The sequence below is a fragment of the Paroedura picta genome, chromosome 6, assembly GCF_049243985.1.
Source record: "Paroedura picta isolate Pp20150507F chromosome 6, Ppicta_v3.0, whole genome shotgun sequence".
NCBI classification, from domain to species: Eukaryota; Metazoa; Chordata; class Lepidosauria; order Squamata; family Gekkonidae; genus Paroedura; species Paroedura picta.
This window is the reverse complement of record NC_135374.1, coordinates 36864767-36882805: the sequence shown is the minus strand read 5'-3', so window position 1 is coordinate 36882805 and position 18039 is coordinate 36864767. Positions and strand designations below refer to the sequence as shown.

Below are 18039 nucleotides of genomic sequence, written 5' to 3'. Positions count from 1 at the left end.
AACACCTTGTAGGAAGGCCGGAAGCAGGCAAAGGGAGTTGGGGAGAGAACGGGGGGGACGGCGGCTCCGGGGGGTGCGCAGGATTTTCCCCACTCCTCCTTCACCCGTTGCCTCCCCGGCGAGATTTGGTGAATCAGACTGGCAGCAAACACCTCCCTACTGCCGCCGCCGCCGCTACTCCCCTCCTCCTCCTCCTCCCCGCGGGCCCGAGCGATGATCCCGCGGCTGCTGCTGCTGCTGCTGCCACCGGGGAGGAGGAGGAGGAGGAGGTGCTGCTGCTGCTGCTGGAGCCACATGGAAGCCCAGAATCCTTGCGGCTGCTCCATCTCTGGCGTGTGAGGGGAAGTGTGTGCGGGGGGGGGGGACCCAAGAGAGTGGGTGTCTGGGTGGCAAGAGGTGTCCTTCTACCTCGTGCGTGGCCGGGGCCGGAGACCTGAACGTGTCACGAGCAGGGCACGCAATGGTTTCAAAAACCCCAGGCCAAGTGACCATTCTCGGCCGCCTGCTCTGCCTCCCACCCTCGGGCGTCTCCGTCACACACTCGCCTGCCTCTTCTGACAAACTTTCCGACAAGATCCACCGGCGAGAAGTCGCTAATTCGCCCCTCACGCTTCGGAAAGGGAGGAAAGCCCCTTCCAAGAAGCCGGACGGAGCCCAGCAAGAGTGGCCGCAACCCGGGCATTTTCTTAACACCCCTCCTCTTCCCCCCCCCCAGAACAGGAAAGGGGGGGGGGGAATAGCTTGTCTATGCCTGTCTCTCCACCCCCTGCTCTCTGTCGTACATGTTGTCTCAGCTTCTTTTCGCATCGTTTCATTTTACCTTCCTCATTGAGCGGCAGCGGATTGTTACAGATATATTTCTCACACCAGCCTCCTGCTTTCCAGATCCCGGGATTACGGAGTCTTTTTCTCCGCCGGCCTCCCTCTCCCCGCGCTCCTTCGCAATCATCATAATCACGATGATCATGAAAGGCCCCCGACGCCGGATGGTTTCTCCTTCCCCAATCATGCAAGTTTCATACATTTGCAAACATACAACACAGAGAGGAAGAAGAGGTGGAGGAAGCGGCGCCGGAGGAGAGTCTGATTTCTGTAATTCACCCGCGAGCCCATCTCGCAGCAGAAAATAACAGTTTAACACCCATCTGCCGGCCGGGGGCTCCGTGACCCCCCCGACAGGCACACATCCCCCTCCCGGAGGTCACCACCAGCAAGTTTTCTGTCATCGCGACCACCCAATGTCACAACTTACCTTCAGAAACAGGACTTTAAACTGCCAAGGCCTTCCTCTCCCCCCCCCTCCCCAGCCTCGCTCGCTCTCTCTCTCCACCTTAAACTTATTGACACAACATAATCCCACATTCATGCAAAATCCTGACACAGCCTCTCTCCTCCTCCGTCCCTCCCTCTCTCCCCCCCCCCCCGTTTATTCTTCCTTCCTCTCGGCTTGCACTATCACCACTTTCCTCTCCCCCCCTCCCTCCGCCCTCTCTAATAATTGCACATTTTGTGTTGTTGTTTGTGGAGGGGGGCAGAAGAGAAGAGGAGGAGGGAAAGTGCCTTGCAAGACATGATTCTCTACCGGAAAATGCCGACTGCGAACTCTAACGCCGAACCAGCGGCGCTTTCCGGCACTCCCAGCCACCCCCCTCTGCCCGTCTCCCGGCACCCCTTGCCCCCTGCCCAAGCAGCGTGCCACCCACCCACCAATCAATCACCGCCCCAAGCCGCCTCCCCCCACCCGCCCCGACTCTCTTACAATGAAGTTTCGCTTCTCGCGGCCCCTGTCAAGACACGCGTGGGGAGGGGGGGGGGCTGGGGTGTTGTTTCCCCGTCTCCCGCGGGCTTCCCGTTCTCATTTGTCCCCCGCCCCCGGTTGTGGCTGCTCCTCTTGCCTCTGTGCGGCGAGAGGTGCTCGTTTCAAACGCAGCCTGGCACTGGCTGGCCTACCCTGGGGTTGGTGCTCCGCTCCCCCCCCCCCCTCCTCCTCCTCCTCATGCATTGCAACTCACCGCTTCCCCGCGCCTCCCCCACTCTCCCCCCAGCCGCTCCGTCCCCTGGCCTCTCCCCCCCCCCGGCCAGCCGCCCTCCCCCGCGCCTCCCAAGGTTGCAGCCGCCCTGACCTTCTCGCTTCCCCCCATCCAAAGTTTCCGAGGGAGCGTGGCGGCAGGAAAAGTGAATGGGGCTGGTGGCAGCGGCAGGCGGCGAGGGACGTCGAAAGGTCTGCGCCTTCCCCTCCGTCCACCCTGCCGGCCGAAGCGGCTCCTGCCGCCGCCGGAGGAGTCCTTGGGGGCTGCCCCAGTGCTCTTAAGTGAGTAATAATAGGAAGGGAAGTGTCGGGAGAGAGGAGCCCTTCTCCTGCCTGCCTGCCTCCTGCCTGCCTCCCTGGCTCAGGAAGGGGAAGGCGGTGGGGCTGCCGGCCGGGGCACTTACCTCCGCCCGTGACTGCGTGTGTGGGGGGCGGGGGGCAAGCCGTAGCCAGCCAGGGTGTTCTTTTATGTGAAAGTGAGGCGAGAAGCTCCGAGCAGAGCCCACCACTGTACAGTGCTCCACATACAGTACATGGGGAAGCCGGAGAGACCGAAAACATTCATTTCGATATAAGGCAGCCTGCCATTGGCTCGCGGACTGAAGGACGGGTCGGCCAGCCATACAGCTCGCCTGTTACACCCAAAGAGAAACGCACTCCGCCACACTCGCGCACACGCACACTCACATTGGACGCTCACATACGGACACGCGGGTCCCCCCTCACCATCACGGATCTTTTCGGGCCGGTCTCGCCAAGACCTGTAGGCACCTTGGCGGGGAGGCAGCAAACTCAGGTCGGGGACAAGAAAGGCAGGTCCAGCCTCACTAGTGCCGAAATAAATAAATAAGTGCCTGGCTGGCTGGCTGGAAACTGGTGTCCATTGGCTGACATGGGAGGGTTCTGTGGTAATAAAGTCCGACTCCACTGGACACACAAGTGGGGGATTTGGTGGCCGCCGTGTAGTGCCCCACGGAAAAGCAGGGCTTTGTGTGACGACTTGTCACTGGCGGCTAGTAAACAATTGCCACGGGGCTGCCTTTCCGCGCTGGCTGCTGGTCGGGTTGTGTGCAGGGCTGAGCCCCGGAGAGGCCAAGAATAAGTTCGGAAAGGCTGAAATGCCTCTGTGGGGGCACTGTGGGAAGAGGGGGTAGAAGCTGGGAAAGGGGAGAGCAAAACAACGGCGATGAAAGCTCAAAGCCACTAAAATTCTCATCTAATGTGATCAGTCAGAAACCTAGCTGTCCACACCACTGCAGACCCCTTGTGAAAAGAGCAGGTTCCTGTGACACTGAGTGGACCTAAAACAAACTGAAGTAGCAAACCTAATCTGAATATAAAGATTATTTTCTTTAAATTATCATTCAAGTAGCATTAGGGTGGCCAACAGTAATAACCAAAATAGATTATATCTGTGCTGTAGAGACAGTGCGGCCCATATTTAGGGAGCTATTCTTTCCTATGATTTGGAGTTCTGGTAACTTGTCAGATTTTATGACATAGGGTGTGTGTATGTATGTATTATTAATATTACTGAAGAATTAAAAGCAGTTCTTTTCCAGCTTACAAGCTAAATGCAATTGCATCCCTTACCTAGAGAAATGCAAAATTATAGCAGAATGGATAAACAACAGACAAACATCTATCACTAAGAGAATACTGGAATAGCAAAATGCCAAAAGTTTTTTCTCATAAATATATGTTTTGTTCATACTTGTTCATTCATTCCATTTTTTTCATACCTTCAAAAATGAGAAGGGATTTCTTTCCATGCCAAGAATCTTTAATTCCACAACAAAGTCATGCTGATGGAATAAATTATGCAAACTGGACACCTTTGCATTCATTTGATGCTTTGTATAATTTGTCCGATTGCAAATTTATTTAAGTATAGTTTTCTAAACTAGAGAACTCTTTCAATTTTGGGATATAAATATATGGAACTCATATAGATACTTTGCTTTTAAACTGACATTTTGTTGTTTTTCTCATAGCTCCATAACAATGAGGACCATAGGAAGACAGAGAAAGAGATAGGCAAGGACAGGTATAATTACAGCAGAAAAAGATTTGTAAGGTGCTGTGTGTTTTCTATAACATAGCAGTGTGGATTAAAAGTAATTTGAGGCTAGAATTTTTCCATCTATTTCTTGAGGTGGGGTAGTATGACATAAATATGCACTTTACATGGAAATTCAGCAGGAGAAGCTCTTTGTGGCATGGAGATAAATGGTGGGGGAAATGTTACCTGTTAAATGGCTTTGTGTCCGGAAAAGAGTTTTGTTTTTTTGTTTTTTTAATCTACTATTTAACCAACAGTATTTCACTTTGACTTGCATGCAGAGCTTTGTGGATGGCAAACTCCATGCGCATTAGGACTGCCAAACTTCAGTTTGGGCCTGGAATTCTCCCAGAATTACAACTAATCTCCCAGCTACAGATATGTTCCCCTGGATGTCATGTCCTTTTTGCAAGATAAACTGTATGACAGTACATTCCTGCTGAGCTCACCTCCTACTCCTCCATCCCAATTCCAGCAGAAATTTCCAAAATTGGATTTGACCATAATATGCATACTTCCTCAGAGGAGGCTTTATTTTACAACAGCCTCTGCTAAAATACACCTGTTACTCTTCTTCAGTACCATCTTAAGCAGAGTTATACTTCTATGTCCAGTGATTTAAACTAATTTTTAAAAGGCTGTGACTCTTAGGATTAAACTGTAACTTGCTTTAAGCGTGGTTGTATTTTCCAGGAGGGGAGTAGTTACTGCAGCAAACAAATATAACTGTGTTTTTGTTTATGATGTAATTTTGATCGTTTGGGAAAGTAAACAAATTACATTTCCAAGGTTCTAAGAATTTTGTAAAACATAGCAAAACTCACAATAACCTTTCATCAATTGCATGTTTTATCCTTTTCTAACATTGTTTGCCAAAATGGAATTGATGTCCTTATTATTTTTAGGACAGTCATATTTTACCAATAGTATATATATATATTAAATATAGTATGTTGGAGAAGTAAACTTTAACCATATCTTGAGTCTGGAATCACTTCCAGACATTGAAATGAGCTCTAAAATAATTTAATGTTATAATGTTGATACTTGATTCTTGGCTTTCAGAAAAATTAAAAGAATTATGATCATGTGTGGTCGGACTACAGATGTAATGAACAGTAGAATAAGAAGGCTGCACCAGTCACCAAGATGAAAGAAGTCAAAGACAAATGCTGATAGTTCATTGGGAAAGTGAAAATTTATTGATGTAATGCTAAAAAGCCTCTATCCATTTTGCTGTAGCTTTGTCGGGGATCTGAAACATGATACAAAAGGAACATAAATAAAACCATGAAAATCAAAATGCAAGATATTAAACACATTAGAAGAACCCTGAATGAATAAGCACAGGTGAGAATGTTATACAAGTTTTAAAACCCTTATGACTATAAATATTACTGCTGCAGACAGTGATACTTATACACCATAACAAAACTCATCAATTCAGGATTCTTCTAATGTGCTTTTAATATCCAGTATTTTGATTGTTTTATATGATTTTATTAATGTTTCTTTTCTGTCAAGCTTTGGATCCCCTTACAAAGCTATGATGAAATGCACAATTTCATGATCCTATGTCAAGATCTTATGTCAATATAATAGCAATGAGTTTTTTGTGGTTTTTTTTAAAGCATGGAATATAACAGATCTGTGTCAGGTATGTACTACGTTTTTCCCCACAAGTAAGTATCACCTATACCAATATATTCCCATGTGAGCAAGCTACCTTTTTTCTGATCCCTCATTTCTTGTCTAAGAGAGCTTATTTTAAAACTGACAAAAAAAGCCCCAATCCTAATCAATGAACCACAAACCAAGAACTGTAGCTAAGTATGGAGGCACCAATACAAGTTTGGAAGGAATACCAGGACCCAGATATAATGGAATTAAAATGAAGTTTATTGAAGGAAAAAGACAGGCAGTTTGCAAATCCAAGCAATAAAATAATCTCCAGCAAGTTAGCCCACCCAGGCAATGCAGATAAAAGAGCAAGAGGAGGAGAGAGGAGCAGATGCGAGGTAGGTGGTCATGATCTTGAACACTGCCTCCTTTCATCTATTTTATACTCACAACAACCATGTGAGGTGGGTTTGGCTAAGAGTATGTGACTGGCCCAAGGTTACCAAATAACATTCCATGGTAGAGTAGGGGTTTGAACCTCAGTCTGTTAGATCCTAGAATGACATTCTAGACACTACACTGCTCTGGCATTACACAAGGGATGGATGTAGCTAGCCCACATATGGGAAGAAATTTGTATCTGCTGAGGCATGCAGACTGTTGATAAGATTTGGGGACCCTTGTTTAATGATCTGCATGCCATTTTGGACTTTTCTCTCCCAGTATTTTCCAGAGATTGCACTTCCGTACCTTTAGCATGATTGAAACAGGCATAGGCCTGTCTCCTTTGCAGGCTCTCTGCCTTTTGTTTTTGCTCTGTCCATAAACTTATTACCTCTTTATCAAGATTTACTGCGCAGCAGGGAGAAATGCAAGTCAACATCACAAATATAAAGGTAGCAAAGACAAGATGGAGGCAGTGGGTTAATAGAATTTGGTGACTGTAATTTGAATATCAAGTCTAGGAAACATGATTGATTTGTATATCAGGAAATGAAGACAGCTCAAAAAAATTTAATCCCCTTGGGAAAACTTAGGTATAGGAATTTGTATTGTGTTTAATGCATTTTGTTATCTTTGTGTCTTGATTTGTTTGTTTTTAGCAGTCATGGATCAAGCAGATCTTTGAAATAAAGTAAATGGCATTTTAGAAACCTTTTGGATAGCTGCAGGAAATGGGATTGGATGATTTGAAGGAGAAACAATCTGATTTTTGCAATTTCTTTTCCAGATGTATTTTGAACAATGCATATCTTTGATTTATTTCAAAAATTTGGTAAAATCATGCAAGTTTTTTGCTATAAAGCTCTAGTGCTCTCAAACACGAGTACCAGTGGTACAGCGGTTAGAGCCCAGGACAATTGGCTTGCTGAGTCATAAAGTTAAGTAGGTGACCTTGGACCTGCCACTTTCTCTCAGTCTAACCTACTTCACAGGGTTATTGTGAGGATAAAGAGGGGTGAGCCATGTGTGCCATTGAACTTCATTAAGGACTAATGGGATAACAAAGTGATTGATTGATAAATATTAATAGAATTAGGTTGCCTCTGGTTAGATAGAGATAATTGCCAATGAGTAGGATCAAGTCTTCTTAATACACTGAACATTCTGTATCATGTAACCTGTGACATTTTGCAGTGGAAAACAGTATATTTGTCCAGTGTAGGAAAAGCTTCATTTCTGGTAGTGAGAAAGCCATTTCCATAGGGATTGGTGGCTCTGCCAAGTAATTTTTGAAACATTAACTTCAGCCATTTCCCTAGAATCCAGAAAGCACATCTGCACATCTTAATGCCATAATTTTAGAATATAATGAGCTGCCTTATACTGAGCAGACCAATGATCCATCTAGCTCAACCATGTCAACCTTGACTAGCCATGGCTCTCTGTGGCTTCAAAGAGAATTATTTTCCACACCTGCCACATAAGATCCTTAAACTGCAGGTATTAGGGACTGAAAATAGAATTTCTTTCATTCCAAAAAGCTGCTTTGCAACCTATGCTGCCTGTGCAACATCAGTCCAGTAATATCAAAATATGGATCATAAAAAAAATTCTGTACACATTCGTGAGATTGTAAAAAAAAATTTTTTTAGGTATATCAAATGTAATTATGTCAGCCGAAAAAAAGAAGAGTTGTAAGAGAAGCCTGGTTAAAAATATCAGTGTGTTTGCAGTTTAAGAGTTCAAGAAGAATACTGCTTAGATGAGACTGGAGAGAGTCAATCTAAACCAGACAGATGACTTCAAGAAACCTGCAAGCAGGGCATGATAGGCAACATCCCTCTCTAATCTGAGCCATTAAGCCAGTTTGGTATAGTGGTTAAGAGCAGTGACCTCTAACCTGGAGAACCAGATTTGTTTCCCCACTTCTACACAAGCTGCGAGCTGAGTGACCTTGGGCCAGTCAAAGTTCTCTCAGGGCTCTCTCAGTTCCACCTACCTCACAGGGCCTCTGTTATGGGAAAGGAAAGTGTTTGTAAACCTCTTTGAGACACCTTTGGATAGTAACAGTGGGGTCCAAAAAACACAGCTCTTCTTTGTCTTCTGCCTGTAACACTAGTTATTATAGCTAGTTATTATTCCATCCTCCATAAATACGTCAAATTCCCATTGAAAGCCCCCTGAACTAGTAGGCATTACATATTGGAGCAGTAAATCCCATAATTTAACTATTGATTTTAAAGAATCCAGTGCCAAAAGTTTCATTGCATGGACTGAGTATTATGGGAGATGGATTTTCCCTGCCTCTACATTGGTTTTCTATACTCCGTACAAAATTTTGTAGACCTCTGTCATAGTTCTCTTTAGTCACCTTTTTCTAAACTGAAAAGACCCAAACCCTGTGGCCCTTTCTAAAGGGAAGGTTCTGAAATTCTTTGATCATTTTGAAAGGAAACAAAACCACTCCATACATTTATATAAAGGCATTCTTTTATTGACTATTTTTTCTCAGTTTATTTCCAATTCATTCATAGTATGGAATTTCCCCTTTTCACCATTTACACCCACTGAATTGATTGTCAGAGTATCTTTATTGCCATAAAACTGAGTTGATTATTTTCAATTCACTATCCATAAGACTCCTAAACCTTTTCCAGTTTAGTCTGTTAGTTCAGAATCCATCTGTGTAACTGTGATTTTTTTGCACCAATGTTCAGGGCCTTTTTGCACGGGGATCTTTGTTGCAAATTGTTTGCGGAATGAAAAATCGCCATTTAAAATAGTGGAATTCGTCGTTATGCATACCTGCCTTTGTAGTGGAATCAGTTGCGTTTTTTAGCGTTTCCCACAGGCTTCCGGTCTCGGCAGAAATCGCTAGAAAGGAAGCGCTATTGCCAAGCTCGTCCCGCCCCTGGCCGTCAAGCAGCAAATGGGCAGCCGTTAGCATGCTCCCAAACAGCCCCTTTCCCTTTAAGAAAGGTTTTTTTAAAAAAAAACAGACCCATAGCAACGAATCTAGGTAGATTCGTTGCTACGGAGAGACCCATCCAGCTGCCTAATGTGAGCTGTCGTTTGATTGTATGATCGTTGGCACGCTGCCTCGAGTGATTAAAAAAAAATCCCCCCCCCCTCTCACGGGCCCGATTTTCGGCTGAATTAATGTGTAAAAAATAAAGGGACTTTATTTCAGCAAACGGGCTTTTATGTGGTTTGTGCTTAGTGACTAAAGGTGAAGGACTGAAGCCAGGGAAGCCTCTAAACAGAAAGAGGCTCGCTGGTGCGTTTATCCCCGCTCGCTCGGAGAAAAAAAAATGGCGATCGCTTCGCCGGAAGTTTGGAGGAGAGAGCCAGGGGGAGGGACTTTGAAGAACCAGCAACAATGGTAACGCACAGGTCTTTAGCGCTACTGTTGCAGATTGGTTGCAGGAGTGTATCGCTATCCGGAGGGTGAATCCACTTTTCTGGATTCCCCTGAAAGCGCTACAACGAAGCGCTTTTTGCGGGTCGGTTTCAGGATTGTTGCAGATTGTCTACGACGTCGTGGGTTATGGCAAATTAGTAGCGTTTCCAATTAGCAACCATTGTGCTATTTTGAAGCCGTGCGAAAAGGCCCATTGTTTTTGTACATTGTTCATGGCTCATATATTTCCTATTCTGCAGCAATTAAATTGGGTGCCAAGTTATTTCTGGTTACAATCAAGACTTAGTTCTTACCCTTAATGCTCATCACAGTCTGGGATTGCTATACCTTGAAAACTCTCCCTATATGATCCTAAAACTGTTAATCTGGTGATCGTGTTAGGCTACCTGTGATTTAGACACCAACAAGATTATCAGGATATAGGTTTTCAATAGTCAACGCTCCTTTCATCAGACATACCCTGTATATCTTGTGTGTGTCTAAGGTGTTACTGGATTCTAATTGTTCTACTGCAGACCAATTCAGCTGACCTCTGAAACCATTTGTATGAAAGCGCTTAGCAATTGGACCATTGTTTTTCAGCCTTTTTTCTCTAGCAAGGACTTAAAGTGATTCACAGCACTTCTAAAAAACACATTTTACAAAGTCATCTATGAATACATAACTGAAAACCAGTTAAATAAAAGAGTCAGATAAAAGCAGAAGAATCTTTATCAGTTTTACAAGCCATATTGAAACAGCCATCTAAACAATTCTACTTCACAAAGTTTCTCATTAAAGGAACAGAGTTGCCAGTAGGAGTTAGATGTGTGCAGACTCTACACAGAAAGCTGTTCTCTTTTACAGAGGGATATAAAAAGTATTATCTGTGTAAAATTAATCTCCACTTTAGTTTTGTCTGTTTCCATCTGTTAGTTGAACAATAACAATTTCTATTGGTTCTGGATTAAAGTCTGTGTCAAACAAAGTGATTTAAAATATATATTTATATCTCTGTATCACAATATTAACCTGTATTACTAGTCAACAAAATCTTTTATCACTAACGCCTTTCAGATTTTTTGTACAGGGGGAGTCAGGAACAGGGAAGAAGCTCTGTCCTGCAGAATGTAGCTGTGGTACATTTGTGATAAGCCTATTTGCATATGAGTGTATATATTATATATATATGTGGCACTCTCCGTGGTTTTGGGAATCCTGCATCTACTCTTGTTGCCTTGTTGAGAGAATCAACTTTGCTTCCACTTGTGTTCACCATATGTTGCTTAGGTCATGGTACAAGTTGCCCCCTCTAGCTTCTGTCCCCCTCTATGTGTCTCCTCTTCCCACTGTGCCTGGTTAGTATATCTGGAAATTGCTACTATTGACTTGAGATGCTGAATTTGTATTCTTCTAGGCCTTTTATATTATTCACAAACCCACATCCTATACAACTGATCGTTTGGCAAAACTGTCACTCAGTGGTAGAATACCTGTTTTCATATGAATATTTACATGTTGAATCCCTGGAGATCTTTCACTCAAGGATCTTGGGGGTACAGGTCTTTAGCCTGAGACCCTAGCCCAGAGTACATAATTCTGAATACTTAATGCTGACCTAGTTATACCACCATATGATTTCACATGAGACAGCTTCATATTACAAAATGTGCTTCTCTCGTATCTGTCCATGAAACCAATGTACCAAATAAAACACAAATTTCAGTTATTATTATTATTATTATTATTTTTTAGATTTATATACCGCCCTCCCCGAAGGCTCTGGGCGGTTTACATTAAACTAATCAACAATACATGAAATTATAAATTATAGCTATGCACCTGTTACATAGGTGATGTTGGAGGATATGTTTCTATGCTGTGGTATACATTTTAATCTCTTCTGCCCTTTCCGGTGTCTTTCCTTTGTCACAAAAATTTCTTTTAAAAACCAAAATTATTTTTAAAGATTTCTAACAAATTGAAGCTTATTAAAGTCGTTGAGGCATTTATGAGATCCTTTATGATGCTACCACTCTTTCTTGCATTGCCTACGGGAGAGGTGACCATTGGTGACTTTGCAGTACCATGCTCTTTCAACATTGTTCCACATGCCTTACTATGAGAGATGTGAAGCATTAGCTGTCCAGCTGCTGCCTGAGCCTGCAGGCTTTGTATATGAGCTGCTACCATGGCCAACTACATTAAGGGCCATTGTATGCTCAGACTATAAGGCTGCCAGTGGAGCACATGTTTTATCTATAGAATGCTTTCTCAAAGTGATGTGGCATAAATAAACAAATAAAATATTTGGTTATTTTTTCAGCATAGAATTCTTTGCCCTCAGGCTTGGGGAATCTTACCCGAAGCCACAATATGCTGATTAGAGGGATGTTTCCCATCCAGTGCATATATTAATATCATTTGTTTACATGTGCCTACTGTATTTAATCTGTATTTTGCTATGAACATTTGATGATTCTCAAAATTTGTCAAAGTGAGTGCCCCTGGATGAAATAATGCAGTTTGATTATTAGGCTTTCACCAATTCCCATGTTCCCAGAATAAGACGTTGCCATTTTGATGGGGTGGTGAATGCCAAAACTCCCCCAAAGTGCCATTTTTATAAGATGCCCTGTGTTGGGAATTTTCTGACCCATGTAGAATGTGTTCAGAGGATTGTAATGAATATGAATAGAGATTATATCTTAGATACACAATATTCTTCAGAAATTGTGGTTTATGCTTACCAAATTCTGGAAAAATTCAAAATTAGATAAATATGTTGAAGCATACATTTGAAACAACTATTTATTTAATTTATAGCTCACTTCCTTCCTGGGACTCAAGGCAGGCTACATAAGAGTAAAAATCCCCATAAGAACCCTACCCTAAAAACAACATTGTTCCCACAAAAAACAAGACAGCAAGATCCCTCCTACAGTCATCTAACAAGGGGATGTGCTAGATGTTATATCAGAGCTTGAGGGGGCCTATTGCTCTTATTAACCCAGCCTCAACCCTGCGGGGGGCATAAGCAGATAAGCAATCCCTCAAATAGGCTGGGCCCAAGCCGCGGATGACCTTGAACTTGATCTGGGCCAGAATTGTGAACCAGTGCAGCTGCCTCAGTACTGGCTGGATATTGGTCCTCTAAGATGAACCAGTGAGGACCCTAATAGCTGTTTTCTGTACCAGCTGATGTTTCCGGGTAAAGGGCCAGCATAGAGTGAGTTACAGAAGTCCAGTCTAGAGGTAACCGTCACATGGATCACTGCGGGCAGGCAGTTCAGGAGCAGGTAGGGCACTAATAGCCATGCATTCTGCCCCTGTGACCTGTGCCTCCATCCTAAGGGAGGCATCCAGGACCACTCCTAAATTCCTTGCAGTGGGTGAGATGTTAAGTTGCGCCCTGGCAAAGGTAGGAAGACATACTTCCTTTCCTGCCCCTTTCCTACTCAGCCACAGGACCTCTGTTTTGGAGGGGTTGCATTTCAGTAACAGCTTCCAAACATCTGGCAAATGTATCCAGGGGGAGTCCGGGTGGCCATCCATGAGGAGATACAGCTGGGTATCATCCTCATATTGATCAGGGCCACAAGACTAGCTGCTGTGCCCAAAGAGTTACTCTCCATTTCTCCTTGCACCTCTTTGGAGAAGAATTTGTGAGAGTCTCCCACACCTCCAAATCCAACTGAACAAATCTGAAGAAAGATCTGTGGAATATTTATTCACGTAATTTGTAGTCCACCTTTTCCACTGGGGCTCAAGGCAGATTATGCAGACTGAATCAATACATTCAACAAGAAAGGACAATCAGTAAACAGTGAGCGATTGGATTTGAGTTGTAAAATCAACCAAAAGTCTAAAAAATAGAACTGAAGGAAAGCAGAAATGTTAACATGACACATTAAATGATGCAAAATTACATAATAGGATCCAATTTACAGTGTACTAGGCACAGTAGTATGGTCTACGGATTCTAGTAATGTATAGAAGTAACTTTGTGAACTACTTTGTACAATGCAAATTATTACCTGAGTAGAGAAGCCTCCTTGAGTAATTCAGTTGTGCATAGTTTGCAGAAAACCAGGAGAGTAGGAGTCTTGAGAGCCAGCTATATGTAGTTGTTAAGAGCAGCAGCCTCGAATCTGGAAAACCAGGTTTGATTCCCCACTCCTCCACATGCAGCTAGCTGGGTGACCTTAAACTAGCCAATTCTCAGAGCTCTCACAGCCTCACTGACTTCAAAGGGAGAGGATGGGTAGGCAATTGTAAGCTGTTTTGAGACTCCTTTGGGTAGTAAAAAGCAGGATCCAAAAAAACAGCTCTTCTTTTGGACCTCCTCAGGCAGACCATTCCACGAGGTGGAGGCCACAATGGAGAAAGTTCCTGAATGGGCAACCATTGATTTATAATGTTCTGTGTAAACCACCCAGAGCTGCAAAGAAATGGGCGGTATAGAAATCTAAATAAATATTTCCATTTGCAGGTTAGCATCTATAAAAGGATGAGAGAAGCTGCTGAGAAACCTGAGCAAAACAGATGGAATGAAGAATGGAAATCTGTCTAGATTTTGAAGGTGCCTATTTATTTAATTGGAAGGAAGATGGCATGATATAGTCTGATCTTGTCGGATCTCAGAAACTAAGCAGGGTCTGAACTTGGAAGGGAGACCACCAGGGAAGACTGTGTTGAGAGAGGCAATGGCAAACCACCTCTGATTCTCACTTGCCTTGAAAGCCCCTTGCTGGGATCACTATAAGGTGGCTGCCTGTAACTTGATGGTGTTTCACACACATCTTTAACAGATTTGAGTAAAAATGCTTATAGTTAAATACTTAAAGGGTTAGATTCAGTGATGTATAAATAGCATTATTTCTCAATTTCATTATTTTTGAATATTTGTTTCTGGGTTTTTAAAAAACAATACCTGACTTTTACATTGTTCTAGCTAAAAGACTTGTACTATTGTTGAACAACCACTAATCTTCCCTGATTTTATTCCATAGGGAAACAGAAGGATGCCTAGGGCAGTATTTTACTGCGTTTTTTATTCCAACAAATGCCTTCATCTGTGAAGCTTCAATCATCCCATATATCATGAAGATCCAAAGTCCAGCCAGAGCACAGTTAGCCACCAGCAACTATTTCCTCTTGAATCCACAGTAATTTCATGGTGATACTGAATCAAGCTCATAGTTGTCCAGAAAGAGAGATAGGGATATTGGAAGTGAACTCATTCAGTCATTCGCAGTGTACACAGATGCAGACTTTTTGTGGCTTGAATCAGCAAGTATGTGTGATTTTTTAGTTGCATTGGAGAACAGTTGTGGGGGGGGGATCTCTTATCGCTCACAGTGCTCTCTCTATGTCCCCACAAACACATCCACCATCTCCTGATAGTAGCTACTACTATTCTAGTAGCAATGGCAAGGACAAAATGGGCGGAGGAGATTGGTCTTTCTCTCTTTAGCTCTTTCCCAGGAATTGGTCCTCATGCTTGAACATTTGTCAGAAACTACTGGGTGAGGTCATTGAGGGACATGGATTGGGCTAACACCAACACAGGGATGACATCTCTCTTGCAATTCCAGCTGATTTCAGTGAGGCTAAAGAAGCCCTAAAACAGTGCTTGGAGACAATTTTGGGGTGGATGCCAGCTAATGAACTGGAGCTTATTTCTGAGGAGACAGAAGTACTATTAGTGAGAGGAAAGCCTGACACAAGATTTAAGGTGTCACCTGATCCGCAAAGGGTTTCGTTTTCCTGTAATAAACATGTCCATAGTTTTGGATTGCTCTTGGAACCTATTATGCAAAGAGGTAGTCTAATTACTTGGGGAAATTAGCTTTAAGAGAGACTAAGTGGGTAACTGGGATTTTCACATATGTATTCAGGGATTGTCCCTTCAAGAGAACATTCAAAATGAACCAGGCTACTCTCACATGATGCTTTTTTAATTTAGAATTTAGAATAATAAAAGGATAAAACACATATACAAACACACTGAAAACACATACAAGATTAGCTATAAGGAAATTGGAGGAATGGAAGAAGAGACAGTGCACACACAAGTAGGAGTATGTGGAGGATACAAGAACATACACTCATATGGAGCAGGATGCCATATTTTATAGAACAAAATGTTCCCTAGAGCTGGTCAACAGATTAGCCCCAAAAACTATGATTTGAGTGGGTTTCTGAAGGTGGACAATGATCTGGGAGAAGCATGATGAGTTTACATGACCCTCTGAATACCGAATGGGAAAAGCTACCAGGGTTGTTGAACAGCATTAGGTTTGCTTAACTAGGGTAAAAGGGGGATGGGAAGCTGAGTGCAGACAAGATTAAATCAAGGTGAGGCAATAGGTTCTTGGGATGCCCATTGTCCTAATTATGTATCTCCCTGGGGTGGGGAGATCGTTAGCAGTGTGCCTTTCCCACATTTCAAACTACATGTCCAGACTTCACTCAGGCTGACATCCATTCTAGTGTCACTTTGGGTCAGGCAGGATAATGCTTGTGATATTCAAAATGATTAGAGAAAGGGTATTTATGGTTTTCTAAGTGAGAGGATAAGTCTTCCTGTTAACAACCCAGACTTACTGCTGGATAAGCAGATGGCAACTGTGCCTTTTACTAGCTTTAACTAGTTATCTGGTGGGGGCCTTTCCTTGGCAGAGAAGTTCTGGCCAAGGAAAGATTTGGCCCTGGTAACATCTCAACTAGATTACTGCAATATGCTCTATTTGGGGGCTCCCTTGAAAACTGCTCAGAAACTGAATGTTGCAGCCAGGATATTGACTGGAGTAGGTTGTAGGAACCATATCAGTCTTGGGCCATCTGCACTGGCTCCCATTATATTTCCATGAACATTTATAGTGCTCTGTTTTGACCTATAAAGCTTGGGATCAGCATGCCTGAAGGACAGCCTACTTTCATATGAGCCTACTTGATGACTTAAGGTTGTCTTCTGGGGACCTAATTTAGGTGCCCCTGTCTTCTGAGATTAAACAGGCGGCAATCCAAGACAGTGCCATAGTACCAAAATTATGGAACTCTATTCCCATGGGTTTTCATCTGTCCCCTCTTGTCACTAGCTTTCACCCATGGGTAAAAACTTTTGTTTTGTCTACGGTTCCCTCAAATTTTCCCTTAATGTTTTATATGCTTATAATAATAATATGCATTTTAGTTTGGGTTTTAATTTTTTAAACATTTCTTTTATGCTATAATGCCAGAAATGTGAGCCAATAGGTGCCTGGCCCTAACATTTCACATAGTATATTGAATAGTAGGTTGTAATAGAAATAGCATTTGGAATAGAAATAGGTTGGCAATACTAGTCAAGCATCCTTGTATATCTAATTCTGAAACAAGTATAGTTCTTTGTGGCACAGGGGACATAATAATAACAATTAATTCTGTTCAAGCATTTGCTTCTTTAGCAGAGCTGCAACTATAGAAAAGGTAGCAGATAATCATTAGTCTCTGCAACTACAGAACTTATATATATATACATACAGAATTTATATATATATTAGGTCCCCATATATCCTTGATGACTAAGGTTGTCTTCTGGGGACCTAATATATATATAGATTATTTTATTATATTTATTTACTGCCCTCCCTCACATCTCAGGGCAGTTTACATTGGAATTTTGGAACTTTCATAGTATGGTACAGTACAACATCTTGGTTTGAAATGCATAAGATTGTTCACAATAAAAACTTGCATGAACTGTCATAATACCGTAAAACAGGGGTAGTCAAACTGCGCCCCTCCAGATGTCCATGGACTACAATTCCCAGGAGCCCCTGTCAGTGAATGCTGGCAGGGGCTCCTGGGAATTGTAGTTCATGGACATCTGGAGGGCCGCAGTTTGACTACCCCTGCCGTAAAATATAAACAACTTGATTTGTCATTCCAGTTTAGTATTTAGCAATGGGATTAAGTTTTACTGCACTGTGGATTTAGTTCTTTTCTATGAGTGCAGTCGGTGGAGGGAGGGGCCTCTGGGCTCTGGCTGGTGGTAAGCCCACTCTCCTGGACTGAAAGCCTGGTGGAAGAACTTCAGTTTGCAAGCCCTGTGAAATTGTTTAAGGTCCACAGAACCCTGATGTCATCTGGGAGCTCATTCCACAGGTGGGGGTCAGGAAAGAGAAAGTCCTGGCTCTAGTTGAGGTCAGGCAAGCTTTCCTGGAACCAGGAATCACCAGTTTGTTGATATTGGTGGGGCATAATGCTCTTTGTGGGGCATAGGTGAAAAGGTGGTTTCTCAGGTACTCAGACCCCAAACCACATATGGCCTTGAAGGACCTTAAGCTTGATTTGGTAGTCAGCTGGTAACCAGTGCAGCTGTTGGAGTGTGGGCCTGATGTGGGCCCTCTGAGGTGTTCCTGTAAGAACCCTGGCTTCTGCACTGCTGCATTCTGCACCAGTTGGAGTTTCTGGATCAGGGATAAGGAAAGGCCTGCA

General features: G+C 43.3%; 1 long non-coding RNA gene across 1 annotated transcript; it reads left to right on the top strand.

Moving 5' to 3' along the window:
- The first annotated feature begins 2196 nt into the window (after nucleotides 1–2196).
- On the top strand, nucleotides 2197–17195 carry LOC143839732 (uncharacterized). The gene is made up of 3 exons (XR_013231838.1): nucleotides 2197–2311; nucleotides 14048–14137; nucleotides 14568–17195. It is a non-coding gene; the product is annotated as an uncharacterized LOC143839732 (long non-coding RNA).
- Nucleotides 17196–18039: the final 844 nt, after the last annotated feature.